Raw genomic sequence first — 15,320 nt, forward strand, 5'->3', positions numbered from 1 at the left:
GGCGCCGGCGCCCCGCTCAGCCGCTGAGCGGCCGGTCTGTATGTGGGATCCGAACACTCGGCGGGAGCGCCGCCGCGCTCCCAAGCAGTGCACTGTAGCAGTGCGCCACCGGGCTGGCCCTATATTTCCTAATTTTTGATGTAAGATTTTGCTTTTTTAAAACTTATAACTGAACAATACAGAAACTTTATCATTAATGGAATGAGGTTTGCTAAATGTGCTCATTTTTTAAATTATTGAGTTCGGTATTGATATGAAGCATAGAGTGTTACCAATGTGGCTGGATATTTAAAATATCTTTTTTATTTTAAAAGTAGGATACCTTATCTAAAACAATTTGAACAATACAGTAGTAGTTCGTAAAAGATGTGACAGTTCCTCCACTTCTGTTCCGCAGAGTAATATAGCATATTAATTTTGAATATGTACTTAATTACGTGCACTCAGTAAAATAAAAAATGGAAGTGGACATTTGCTAAGTTGCTTAAAAAAAAAGTCACCAGGAAAAACTAAAATATACTTGAGCAAAGCTTTGTATTTTAAGGAATTAAATCTAGATTTTTGAGGTATAATATATTTGAAAAAGAAATGCCAGTAGCCCCTCTAAAGTATAATTTAGATCAATGTTGATTTTTGGTATTCAGTTTGGATATTTTTATTTCTGAATTACAAAGTTTCACCATTAGTAGCTTAATTTTCTCAGTTTGTAGTTTCACTTACTTTAAGCAATTTTTTATAATTTTACAAGGAAAAAGCTTACATTAAAAAGTAAAAAGCTTTATAGAGCAACCTTCAGATTAGAAACTTTGAAATTTCTAAATATATACATTTATGAATTTGGACCTAAGTTTTGGGGGTTGATGCAGGATAATTCATATATTTTGAAGACTAGGATATTTATGTTGGAAAAATATAAAATTCACCAAAATATAATCAAGGAGGAAAGTTATAACAGAGAAGGAAGATGACAATAAAGTTACTTCATTGGCAGTGAGCCGTCTTCAGGAGATTGTCAGTGTATATAACAACATAGAGGACCTTGTACATTCTGAAGGGTTACATGCAGAGAACTAAAACCCAAATTGTCCAACTGCCTTGGTGGACTTTTATGTATTTGGTAGTGTGCTAGACTGGATGTTTAAAGGGCTCATTTTAATGTCCACTCAGACTCGAATTAACTTACTATTCTTATAGCATTTAAATATTAAAATATAAGAAATAAACTTTTAAATTGTAATTTGAAAGTCCAAAAGAGATTTTTTTCTCACCTGGAACCATTGACTTTCAGTCTCTGAATCTCTCCATATTTCACATTTCTAAGGCCATTGTCCAGATTGGCCTTCCCCAGCAATAATCTGCTTTTGGGAGGAGGGTGAGTGGGAAGCAGCTAGCTACTGAAGGCCATTCACTGTGTGTTAGATACCTTTAGAGCAAAGTGGGAACCATGAACAGGGGAGCCAGTCAATTGCTATGTGCTGTAATCAGCATATATGCATATACAGTACCCCCAGTTCATCATACAGCTAAAGAGTATCAAATTTGTTGTCTCAAAACTGTGATAGTTATAGGGCCGAGCCCGTGGCGCACTCAGGAGAGTGTGGCGCTGGGAGTGCAGCAGCGCTCCCGCCGCGGGTTCGGATCCTATATAGGGATGACCGGTGCGCTCACTGGCTGAGCGCAGTGCGGCCAGTCTCAAAAAGGACAAAAAAAAAAAAAAAACTGTGATAGTTATAACCATGACTTGTATGTCAGTGAGAAATTGCCTCCTGACCTTTAAGGATCTAGATAAATTAAGCACTAACCCCTGTAGGCATTCATTGTTCTTACCGGGATCTCTGAATTGCTTATATTTCTTGAGGCTGTAGCTTCTGCTAAGTTAGTATAAAAGTGTTTTCGTGACAAAAATAGTTCACTTCAAAAAGATTCTGGTGGATGATTCTGGAATCAACATGGAATCCTCATGGAACCTGATCTTATAAGGAAAAAACACACAAAACTAGTGATTATTGTTTAGGACAATAATAAAGTGCTTTGGGAGCAGTAAAGTAAGAAGTTGATTTTTGGCAAGGAGAATTAGTGATGGTTTCATGATACAAGGAGACATTTCAACTCATTGTGGGCAGAGGAAACTGTGAGCCAAAGGATAGTTAGGAAGAGCCTGGGGCTGTGGAGGTAGATTTAGGATAGATAAGAAAGCATCTTGTTAATACATTGACTTTTGTGTTTAGAAAGATCTTAAAAGTTATTGAAGGCTTTTGAGCAGGGGAAGGGTAAGTCAGAACTTTGCTCTGGGGAAAATGAGCCTTAATTCAGGGGAGTTAAGGAAATCACTCAAGAGGCTATTATGGTATTTAAGGTAGAAGAATTGAGAACTGGCAGCGGGGCAGGGTTAGTGGGAATGGACATGAAGCTTTATGGACAACATTTGGTTATGGTTCTGTAGACATTATCTATTCATTCTCATCTTGCCTAGGTTCTGTATAGGTTTTCTAAATGGTTTTCCTAATTGCAGTTTTGCTTGCCCTTTCTAATTTGTCTAATCTATGCTATTTTTTTTTTTTTAAAAAGATGACCGGTAAGGGGAATCTCAACCCTTGGCTTGGTGTTGTCAGCACTACGCTCAGCCAGTGAGCAAACCGGCCATCCCTATACAGGACCCAAACCCGCGGCCCTGGTGTTATCAGCACCGCACTCTACCGAGTGAGCCACGGGCCGGCCCTTAATCTATGCTATTAATAGTAGTCATGCTACGATGTAAATATTATTTTAGTCCCATGATTAAAATCTTCATGCAACTTCCCCCTCACTCAGATTAAACCTTAATGTCCTTATGAAGTTTAAGGCATAGAAGATTTTGTCTCTGCTTAACTTGTTATTCAGCCATTTGTTCCCTGTGTTTTTCTGTTCTCCTAACTACCCAGTTCTCTCTGGTAGAGCATGCTTTTTCATATCATTGATTTTGTGCGTATTGTTCCCTCTCCCTCAAACAAAGACCTTTTAAAATACATGCTTAGGGTCATCTCTTCTATAAAACTTCCCTTGAAACCCTAGGTTAGATGTGACTTAGCCCACTTATAGTACTTAATGATTACTTCCATCATATATATATTTTGCTATGCTATTATCTTTTGTTTAGATTGTGGGCTTCCTGAAGGTAACTAGACTCTTTTTCATATCCCTTTTCCTGTCACAAAGTAGCATACATATGGATGCACATTTGTATTAACATTTTTTCTTGAGTATATTTTTGCTATGACTAGAAGTCATGATGTACTAAGAATATGGATTCTGAAGCCAGAATACCTGGGTTGAAATCCTGCTCTGCCACTTACTAGCTGTGCATTTATGGACAAATCATTAGTCTGTTTCTAAGTTGCCTTATTGATAGTAAGATGGGGGAAAACAGTACTACCTAACTCAGAGCTGTTTTGAGGATTGATTTAATACGTCCAAAGTGCTTAGAACTATGGCATTTGTGGTTATGTGCTTGCTATTATTATGTGTTGTGGTTCAAATATGAATCTGTTCCCCTATTAATTACTACGGCATTTGCACAAATACTTCCAAAATCTGCTTAGAAAGTGGCATTTTTCTACCTGATTTCTTTTTAACACTGTAGGTGGGTTGTGAACATTACTCCTGAAAGTAGGCTTTAGGGTATTTATTCATTCACAAATAATTATTGAGCACCTGTTATATGCCAGACACTGTTCTTGGTACTTGTGATACATATATTGTAAACAAATATGTGGGCAGACAGTAAATATAATAAATAAAATATATACAGGTTGAGTATCCCTTATCCAAAATGCTTGGGACCAGAAGTTGTCTGGATTTTGGATTTTCTTTTTTTGGATTTTGGAATATTCGCAGAATATATATGGTTGAGCATCTCTAACCCAAAAATTCAAAATCTGAAATGCTTTAATGAGCATTTCCCTTGAGCTTTATGTTGGTACTCAAAAAGTTTTGGAATTTTTGGAGCATTTTAGATTTTGAATTTTTGGATTAGGGGTGTTCAACCTATATTATGTTACTAGATTGTAAGGGCAATGCAAAAATAAGTAAAAAGGAAAGGAGAATAAGAGTTAAGTGTGGAGAAGTAGTTGGAATTTTATATAAGATGGTCAGGGTAAGGGTCATTTTGAGAGCGACATTTGAAGCAAGACTCAGGAAGTAAGGGAGTTAGCCATGCAGTATATAGAACAACATTCCAGGCAGAGGAATCTTGCAGTGCAAAGGCTTTTAAATAGGAGTGTGTCCAGCCTTTTTACAGACTAACAAGGAGGTCACTGTGGCTGGAGTAGACTGACCAAGGAGGGGAGGAGGAAGAGGGAATGAAGAGCAGATCACAGAGGACACTATGGACCATTGTTAGGACTTTGGCCTTCACTCTTAGTCAAATCTGGAGCCAGTGCAGAGTTTTGAGCAGAGAAGTGACATTAGCAGACTGAAGTGTTAGAAGAATTGTTCTATGCATGGCTGTGCTGAAAATGTTTTAGGTAAAGTAAGCTAGAAGCAGGGGTTATTGAAATCAGGTTAAGAGGTGATAGTGGTTTGGATTAGGTGAAAGCAGGAGGTGTTCACATTCTTTTTGTATTTTGAAGGAACAACTGACAGGATTTCCTGACAGGGTATGGTGTGGGAGAGAAAGAAAGGAGTCAGTAGTGACTCAGGAGTTTGCCTAAGCAGCTAAGAGGATGGAATTTCATCACATCTGAGAGGGGGAAAGGCTGTGGGAGGAATAATTTGTAGGAAAGATCAGAAGTTTAGTTTTGGACATGCACAATGTTGTTGGCCAAGTGGAGGTGTGGAGTAGGTTGTTGAATGGATGAGTCTGGGGATCAGGAGATATAATTGTCATGTAGATAGTACTAAAAATCTCCAGACTGGGTGAGAACACAAAGTGTAGATAGGGAAGTGATAGGCTGAGCTGCTCAGTGCTCCAGCATTAAGCAGTTTGGGAAGCCAGAAAAAAAATGAGCAGGGAAGATCAGTGAGATGAAAGAAAACCTAGGAACATAATTAAGGGGGAGCAATTGTGTGAGATTTTTTTATTTTTTATTTTTTTGGCAGCTGGACAGTATGGGTATCCAAACCCTTGACCTTGGTGTTGTCAGTACCATGCTCTACTGAGTGAGCTAGCTAGCCAGCCCCCTGTGTGAAATACTCCTGATAGGCCAGTTAAGATGAGGTATGAGAATTGATCATTGGATTTAGCAATATGGAGATCATTGGTGACCTTGATAAGAGCAGATTAGGTTTAGAGGAGCTAGCCAGCCCCCTGTGTGAAATACTCCTGATAGGCCAGTTAAGATGAGGTATGAGAATTGACCATTGGATTTAGCAATATGGAGATCATTGGTGACCTTGATAAGAGCAGATTAGGTTTAGAGGTGGGGCTGAAAGCTTGATTGGAGTGTTTTTGAGAGATAATGGGAGGGAGACAACCCATTCAAAGAATTTTATTGCAAAGTGTTGCTTTGCTTCCCATGGATTTATCACCCCTCTTCCCCTGGGTGACGGAGTAGCAAAAGAATTACTCAAAGCCCGTTTCTTCTGAGCAGTGAGAAGCCCTGAAGGGGTTAATGTCCTGGAACCCTCAAGAACGAGGCATTCCTTCCTTTGGGAAATTAACCATGAATTGGGGTTCTCTCCCCACATTTATTTTCCAGACCAGAAAGTTACAGAAAAAGAACATTGGTGGGGTAATAGTTTAACAATAGAGGCTGGTAACAAGCAAAGTGACATTCCATAATGCAGTTTGCAAAAGATTAAGTTGATACACCAGCAAGAGCTTGATCTTAGCAAACATTCTATTTCCCTACAGCAGTTTCTCAGTATCTTTACATATTATTTAGTAACTTGTCTGTCCTTGAGCCAGCAGCCTTGCCATGCTATAATTCTTTATCTTACAACAGAGACTATATAGCCTGGGGAAAATTTCCTGTCTTGCAAGGTCAACATTTTATATGTACTTTTAAGAAGTTAGGCTAAACCTGAAACTACAAGAAACTAGGCCCTGTGGAATATATTTGCTTTATAGTATACTTCACAGCAAAGAACAGCAAATAAATGATGTGGGAATTAGGAGGATAAGGAGTAAAGAAAAAAATTTTTTTTTTTTTTAAAAGATGACCAGTAAGGGGATCTTAACCCTCGACTTGGTGTTGTCAGCACCACGCTCACCCAGCGAGCTAACCGGCCATCCCTATATGGGATCCGAACCCGTGGCCTTGGTGTTATCAGCACCACACTCTCCCGAGTGAGCCACAGGCCAGCCTGAAAATTTTTTAAGATGAGAGGAAATGTCAGCATATTTATGTTTGTGGGAATGCTCTATTACTGAGTAAAAAGTTGGTGTAACTGTAGTTGATGGGGAAAGGGGAATTGCTGAAGCGATGTCCTTGAGTATAAACAAATGGAGAATCTGGTATGTAAATAGATGACAGCATGGATAGTTCATCTGTGATAACAGGTGGGAATTCAGAGTGTGTACATGTACATGCTAGTAAGTAGGTAACTGTGGTGGAACTCCAGAAATACACTGTTGCTTCAGTTTTATGAAGCAAGGTCATTGAAGGTGAGAGTGAGGGAGAACTCAGTGAAGGGTTGAGGAGAGAGAAGATATGAGATTGTTAACTAGAAGAGGCTGAGAGTGAATAGCCCAGGGAAGTGTAATATTGTCTGGCAGCATTAAAAGTGTACATGAGACAAGCCAGCATGGTTGTGCATTTTTCTGTAACCTTATTTTCATCCTCGTGTGTGTATAGGCACAGATTTGATAGGAATTGCATTTAATCAGTGAAGTTGATTTTTTTTTTTTTTAAATGTACAATGAAGCCAGAGAGAGGCTAGAGAATCAATTGTATGCGAGGGAGTGATTATAATTATTATAATTGAAGCTGGGTAATGATGGGATAGAGGATATCAAAGGGCTGAGAGACAGTGAAAAGTGGTAGGATCAATAAATTGGAAATCCTGGTGGAGTCAAAGACTCTTTTGGAGTAAGTGTAATATATGTAAATGTCTTCTAGTTCATCAAGAACTGTAAGGAATATAATTAGCTAAGATTTGACAATGTTAAGTGATGTCTAGGTGTTTTTTTGTGTTCTCTATTTTCAGATAGTTGAAATATTTTATTTAAAAAAAAAGGCAAATAGGCAGTTTTGTGAATGGCTGAAGAAGCAATATTGGGTAGAGAATGTTCTCTAATAAAAGGGAATATTTAAAGTGCCTCTGGAAATATCTCAAGGCCAGAGAGACTGCCTCAATTGTTATCTATTATGTGACTGTACAGTATAAGCTCAAGCATCTTATGGTCTAAGAGAAGTCTTTCTCACTGTTCTAGTCCTTCTTACTAATGCCATCCCACAACGCTGCCTTCATCCCTAAAGCTTTTTGCATATCTCTATTATATTACTCAGATGCTCTCCCCATCCTGAGTTTCTTGGGGAAAATCAACCACTGAGTGCTTATTAGTAGGTGTCAGCCACTTTGCTAATAAGCACTCTGTTTACATGAATGTTAATCTTCACAGCAATAAAAGTACAGTTGACCCTTCATCAACATGGGGCTTAAGGGTGCTGACACCACCCCCACTGCAATTGAAAATCCATGTGTAACTTTTGACTCCCCAAAACTACTGCTAATAGCCTACTGTTGACTGGAAGCTTTACCAATAAACAAAAACAGTCAACATGAATTTTGTATGTTACACGTATTTTATACTGTAGTCTTAAAAGTAGAGAAAAGAAAATGTTATTAAGAAAATCATAAGGAAGAGAAAATACATTTACAGTACTGTATGTTTATTTATCAGAAACAGAATTTGGGGCCGGCCCGTGGCTCACTCGGGAGAGTGCGGTGCTGATAACACCAAGGCCCCGGGTTCGGATCCCATATAGGGATGGCCGGCTCGCTCACTGGCTGAGCGTGGTGCTGACAACACCAAGTCAAGGGTTAAGATCCCCTTACCGGTCATCTTTTTAAAAAAAGAAAAAAAGAAACAGAATTTGCGTGTCAGTGGACCCATGTATTTCAAACGTGTGTTGTACAAGGGTCAGCTGTAAATGCAGTCGGCTCTTGGTATCCATGGGCTGTGCATCCATGGATTCAACCAACAGTGGATCAAAAATATTATCTTTACTGAAAATGTATGAACTTTTTTTTTTTTATTTCCTAAATAATATAACAACTGTTTACATGGCATTTACATTGTATTAGTTATTATAAGTAATCTAGATATAATTAAAGTATACTGGAATATGTGCATAGGTTACATGGAAATACTATGCCATTTTACATTAGGGACATGAGCATTCTTGGATTTTGGTATCCTCAGGACATCCTGGAACCAATCCCTTGTGGATACTGAGTGACAACTGTGCTATTATCCCCATTTTACAGATGGGGGAAGCAGAGGCTAGAGTTACCTGCCTTAGGCCATACAAATGAAAAAGTGGCTAAACAGAGATTTGAACCTAGCCACATTTCCGGACTGCAAATCACTGCCTGACTCTATTTTTTTGTTTGTTTGTTTTGGGGGTGGCTGGTTGGCATGGGGATCTAAGTCCACCTGACTCTTTAAATAGATTTTTTTATCATTTAGTTTTTCCTTTTAACAGTTACATGGACATGGTTTAGTGAGTTCATTAATACAACAAAGGTCCCAAAAATTCTGCTCTGTGTTTTCTTTTATTTGCTACTCTCCGGAAACACTTTAAAATCATTTAGTTGTTTCTTTTCATGTTTACCTTTCTAAGGTCTAGTTTTTTTTGTATGGGCATCTGAACCCTCAACCTTGGTGTTATAACACTGTGCTCTAACCAACTGAGCTGACTGGCCAGCCCAGGTACAGTCTTACGACGTTATTTTTTTCCTTAATTTCTTTGGAGTTAATTGCTGAAAGTGAAGATTTAGTTTCTTTTACCTGCTCCTTCTCACTTCACACATATATACCTCCCACTTCCATTGCCCAATTTCCCAAAATTTTGTTCTGGTCAGCATTTGATATATATACTGTCTCTGTGAATGCTGTCTTTTCATTTAATTTTCCACATACTTATTACCGATTAAATGCCAAATTTTGGTTGTTTATGTGTCATTGCAATATATTGAGATACATTAGGTCTTCTATCAATTTAATGTTTTAAAAAATCTCTGTGGAGCTTTCTTGACAGCTCCATTCTGGACTGGTTGCTCTCTAGACCTGCCTTCTTATGATGAAGATGGAAATCATCATCGTTCTGGAATTCATATTATTGTGTTGGATCCTTAGTTTTCTAGATATCATGTCATGCTCTTTCTTGGTTTACTTCATTGTTTTGGTGGAATGAGAGAAAAATAGCAAGTACATTTTGTACCTTCAGTCCCTGATGTGTTTATTTTACCTATTTACTTAATGTACAGTTTGGGTATATAGTTCAAGGTTGAAAATAATTGGTCTCTTCAAATTCCGAAGCATTTTCCCATTGATTTCTCATGACAGTTGTTAATAAGTCTGAAGCCCTCTTTGTATATTGCCTGTTTTGTGTCCATGGAATTTTGTAGGATTGTCTCTGATTCCAGAATTATGCAGTTTTACTATGATGTGCCATGCATTGGGTCTGTTTGCCAACCCTTTTGTTGGCCACTCTCAGCAACCCTTATGAGCTCTCTCAGTTTGAAGACTAATATCCTTTAATTCTGGGAATATTTGTCTATTTTTTGTTTTTCCCTTTTTTTTTTTTTTGGCAGCTTGCCAGTATTGGGATCCTAACCCATGACCTTGGTGTTATAGGGCTGCACTCTAATCAAGTGAGCTAACTAGCCAGCCTCTATTTACTTATTGTGGTCAAACATACATAAAATTTAACCGCTTAAATGCATATGATACAGTGGCATTAAGTACATTTATACCGTTGTGCAACCATCATCACTACCCACTTCTAGAACTTTTTTTTTTATCATCCCAAACAGAAATTCTGTACCCTTTAAACAGTAACTCTCCTTTGTTCCTTCTCCCAGATCCTATCTACTTTCTGGGTTGCTGAATTTGATCGATACTAGGTACCTCATATAAATGAAATCATATAATAATATTTTTGTGTGTGTGTCCAGCTTATTTCAGTTTGCATGTTTTCGCGGCTCATCCATCCATTGATGGACATTAGGGTTGTTTTTACCTTTTGACAATTGTGAATAATGCTGCTGTGAATGTTGGTGTGTAAGTGTCTGAGTCCCTGCTTTTCACTTCTTTTGCTTTCACTTCTTTTGGGTATACACCTAGAAGTGAAATTGCTGGATTGTATGGTAATTCTGTGTTCAACTTCTTTTTTTTTTTTTTTAAGATATGACCGGTAAGGGGATCTTAACCCTTCACTTGGTGATGTCAGTACCACGTCTCCCAAGTGAGCTAACCGACCATCCCTATGGAGGGATCCGAACCTGCGTCCTTGGTGTTATCAGTACCACACTCTCCCAAGTGAGCCACAGGCCGGCCCTTATGTTCAGTTTCTTGAAGAACTGTTTTCTACAGTGACTGCATCATACATTCCCATCAGCAGTGCACAAGGGTGCCAGTTTCTCTGCATCCTCACCAGTGCTTGTTATTTTCCATTTTGGGAAATGTTTTTGACTTAAAATTATTGCTGATTTCTTCTCTGTTTTCTATGGTTTAAAAAAAAATTTTTTTTTAAACTCTGCTCATTTTAGACTTTGGACTTCTCATTACTACTTTCTTATTACGTTTTTCCTTTTTTTCTATCTTTCTATCTTGAACAGTGCAGCTTCTTTTAAAAAAGTGTGTTAAATGTTGCCATCATTGAATCAGTAGTTTTTTATGTGCAGAATGTTTCAGATACTGAAAAAACTTACTATACTCAGGATATGAAGATTTTAATAGAGTAATTGGGCACATTTTCCTCCAATTTCTTCAACTTCGAAAGTCCTAGGTCAGTTAGATAATTGCGAGTTTTTTTTGAATAACTTTTTGGAGAGTTGAGACTGTAGTAAACTATAGTTTTGTTTTTAAAAGACATTTTCAGTTCATCTTAGTTTCATCATATGTAGATGTTGAGATTCGCAGGAAGTGTTATCCACTTACTAGTGTTGACATGTTCATTTTCCACATGTTCAGATAGTCCTTGGACCAAAGTACAAATTGTTCTTATTTTTGAGAGTATGAGATATAGAAAAACTCTTTCCAAATAATTATATACTTATTCAATTGGTAGTTTTAATGTAGCAGTAACTCTGGGGCATACTTCAAAACACTAGTGAAAATAATCTGTATATAAAGTAGCACAAAATAGGCAAATACCAGAATATTGAAAGCCAATGTTGCAAGCATTGTTAAAAGATGCTTTGGGCCTCACCTTCAAACTCAAGATTCTCCAGGGTGAAACCTGTGTACTAAAGTGTACATTGATTTTGCACCTCCTGTGGCCACGCCAACTCATTTTTTGTATTTCAATAGTAGAAATTTTAAAGCCTTAATCATTTACATATGTATATTTCAGTCTCCTTCAATTAAAAATGGTACTGTTATTGTCTCCTTTTCTGTATATCATATGAGTTGGTCTCTGGGTCTGTGCGAAAAGGGAATTCTTTTCTCCTTTCCACCTTTCTTAACACACAGAAGGCTACGCCCAAGAAAAAAATTCTAGGTCAGATCTCCACAGCACGTTATTCTGCACAACTGGAAGTGATTCATGAGAGAGATTTTAATGCTAATGAGTATTTATTTTTAAAATGAATCGTGCATTTTTGAATTTTTTCCCTTTTTAAAAATATATGTATATATATGTACATGCTATTTCTCCTTTTGTGAGGCTTTGATCTTGCAATTCTGATTTTCCCAGCCTCATTATATTTTAGGAACCAGAGTGATCTTAGACAAAAGGGATTGTGTATCACAGAGGTTCTCAACTGGGTGCAGTGTTCCCCCTATGGTTCATTGGAAATGTCTGGAGACACTTATGGTTGTCAGCACTTGGAGTGGGAGGTGCTGCTGGCATCAAGTGGATGTTGCAAATATGCTGCAGTGCACAAGACAGCTCACCACAACGTAGGATTCTCTGGTCCAAAATGTCAATAGTGCTGACTTTGAGAAACTCATTTATTACTTATATTAAGCACCTTCTCCAGGCTTTTACTTAAGTCCAATACCTTTCCACTTTCTTTTTCTATACTTATCTTTTTTAAGGTCCACCTTAAAGTTCCAACTTTGTCCTGAAGCCTTTCCTTGACGGCCCTAAACCTGCATTGATCTTTCTCTAGGTTCTTTTGTACAACCACTAAAATCTGGGCAATTAATAGTTTATTATGTCTTATTTTCTATTTAATATCTGTGTATCTTGTTTTTCAAAGTAATTTTGTTAGTCTGGGATCAACGTTTTATATTTCTTTAGAGCTTTTTAAGTACTGTTGACCTTGATGTTACGGGCTGAGTTGGTAGAGTGAAAAAAAATGGTCCAGGGCTTACCTAGTAGGTTCTGGCAAGTGCAGGATGAAGGAATGGACCAATCCTGTTTATGGTAGGTTGGAATTGATATCATCTGGATTGTGGAGGAAATGGTAGCAACAGTGGCAAAAATGGTGAGAATAGTGACTCCCTAGTAGCAGGGAGGAAAGTAGATCCACCATGGCCGTTAAGCTAGTGCTAGTTAAAAAAACCCCAGTACCTTCAGTTGGCTGTCTTCATTCAGTCTGAGCCATGCTGTGTCTGAGTTGAGTCCTTGATTGTTCAGCTGCTTTTGTGGAAGAAAAGGGTTCATGTTGGTATACTAATAGGTTATAGAGAGATTTTCAGTAAGGACTTAAAGGCTAAGAGTTAAACATAAGCCAGGTTAACCAGAACACACTATTTCTTGTACCTCTTTTTGTTTTAATTGATGTGGAGAGGGAGGTGAAGTGGATAGTAATTTGAATCTTTAGGCATGTTAGAATCCTTATCATGAATATACTGGTTGCCAAGAAAGGAACCCAAGTTTACACTGAGCTACTATGTGAAAGTTTGTGTTACCTTTGGAAGCTTTCTTTTCCATCTGATTGGATCCTTTATGTATACAACCATCATTAGATATTTAGCACTCTAATTTGAAAAATTCAATTTCTGTGGCAAATACTTTCCCTTTAGAATTTGTGTCAGAACTTTATTGCTTCAGCAGGTACCATGCCATCTTCAGATATGTTTCTGAGCAAGAAAATATGTAACATTTTAAAGATAATTTTAAAATATGAACAATTATAAATATTTGTCATTTATCATTACTTCATTATATCAGAAACAATTTTTATCTTGAAACAGTCAGTACAAAATTAGAATCCAAAAGTTATGTTCATACTTGTGTGTCACTTAGTAATTTAAATTTTCCATAATACCAGAAGAGTAAGAAATAGTCAAGTAATCTTAAATAGGTGGGGATGGGGCTGTATCCTTAGCTGGGGACAATTTTTGTCTCTCAGGGAACATTTGGCCATGTTTGGAGACATCTGTGATTGTCACAACTATGGTTGGGTGGCTGTGCTACCCGTTTCTAGTAGGTAGAGGCTGCTGCTCAGTATCTGACAATACACAGGACATCCCCCTATGACAAACAATTATCTGGCTTAGTAGTGCCAAAGTTGAGAAACCCCCAGGATGAGGGATTGCAAATGACCTATTAATACACAAAAGAAATGTTTTGTAGCCAGTAAACATAGGTTAAAAAAAACCTCAATTTCACTAGCAATGAAGTAAGTGCAAATTATTTTTCTACTGTCAGATTGACAGAATATTTGAAAGATTATAATACTCAAACAAGTGTTTCTGTACACTACTGATGGCTCTGTAAAGTAAGTGGTACATTGTGTCTGGGGGGGTTTGAGGGTCTAATCAAAAGTCTTGATGTATATATACTTCATACTTTTGATTCAGTAATTCCACTCATAGAAATATCTCTTACAGTGATAAATTGGTTCTTACAAAGTTTATTATTATGATGTTAACCACAGAATTATTTATAATTGTAATGAGCAGGAAGTGACCTAAATCTTTTTTTTAAATGGCAGTTATTCAATTAATTATGGCACAAACGTGTGATGCAATTAAATCTTACTTTCAAAGACTATTTGTCCTATGAATATACCTGCAGTGACTAAACTGGGGGAAAGGGGGATACAAACTAGGATGTAAAATTTTAATTAAGTGGAATAGAATATAGATTGACGAAAAATGTACCATTAGTACTTTAGTGATGATCACTGACTAGGTACATTATGGATAATTTTCATTTTGGTATGTTTCTGTGTTTTCTGATTTTTTGCAATGACTGTATTATTCATATAATGAGAAAAGGAAAAAAAAAAAACAACAGATGCTATCTTTATTTTTTGAACCCTAGTAAAATTTTGGAGTAGTCCTGATATTTTCTAGACTATTTACTGACTACTCTGTCCTATCCCATATACCAGGTTTTCATATACATACATATATGGGTCTGCTCTCTGTTCTGTCCCACTGATTTATTTTAATGTTCAATTAATCAGTAAAATATAATATGTAGTATGATAATGCAAAAAGAATCTTCTCTTATTTGGGGCTCCACTTACAGAGGTTTTCTGAGTTAGTAATTTGTATCTTAAAATTAGTTCTTAAAAATGTTATGATTTTGTGCAAACAATTCATTGTGTGTTCTTATTTTTGCCAATCATTGACTCACTTAATTCAGTATTTAAGTTTACTTGTTTTGTTTGTCTCAGTCATATAATTAAGACTGAGTTCTCTGACACTGTAAGTCTCCTGATTCAAGTATCTGCCTTTTTGAAGATACTTTAAAGTTTGTAAGGATATTTTATAATGCCTATTCAATTTTTTGTTTTATAAGCCTGTCACCTTTCCTGAGTGATCAACCCCATTAAATTTCTTTTTATTCAATTCATTCTTCTCATATTCCCCTTTAAGTTTACAAATGATGCAATATTTGCTATCCCTTGGAGTAGCTAGTAGAAGTAGGGCTCTGTAGTAGCTTCCTCACAGTTGTATGTGGAATGCAGTTAGGCTGAGTGGAGTAGTAATCTTTTTTTTTTTTTTTTCCTTTTTGTCTTTTTTTGTGTCCGGCAACGGATCGCAACCCTCAGTGTTGCGCCCCCACCTCGCTCAGCCAGTGAGCGGGAACCGGTCTGTATGTGGGATCCGAACCCTCGGGGGGAGCGCCACTGCGTTCCCAAGCGGTGCACTGTAGCAGTGCGCCACCGGGCCAGCCCAGGAGTAGTAATCTTAATAGAATTTGGAACGGTAGGAGGCAGCAAGTAAAGGTGGGGACCAGTTGGCTACTAAATTGTTTTAGAACCAAGTG

General features: G+C 37.4%; 1 protein-coding gene across 1 annotated transcript in view; it reads left to right on the forward strand.

Moving 5' to 3' along the window:
- The window catches only part of PPP4R2 (protein phosphatase 4, regulatory subunit 2), a 60,485-nt gene that overhangs the window by 22,964 nt on the left and 22,201 nt on the right, over positions 1–15,320 (forward strand). The gene's annotated exons all lie outside the window — the stretch shown is intronic.

Source organism: Galeopterus variegatus, unplaced genomic scaffold (genome assembly GCF_000696425.1).
Source record: "Galeopterus variegatus unplaced genomic scaffold, G_variegatus-3.0.2 Scaffold2539, whole genome shotgun sequence".
NCBI lineage: Eukaryota > Metazoa > Chordata > Mammalia > Dermoptera > Cynocephalidae > Galeopterus > Galeopterus variegatus.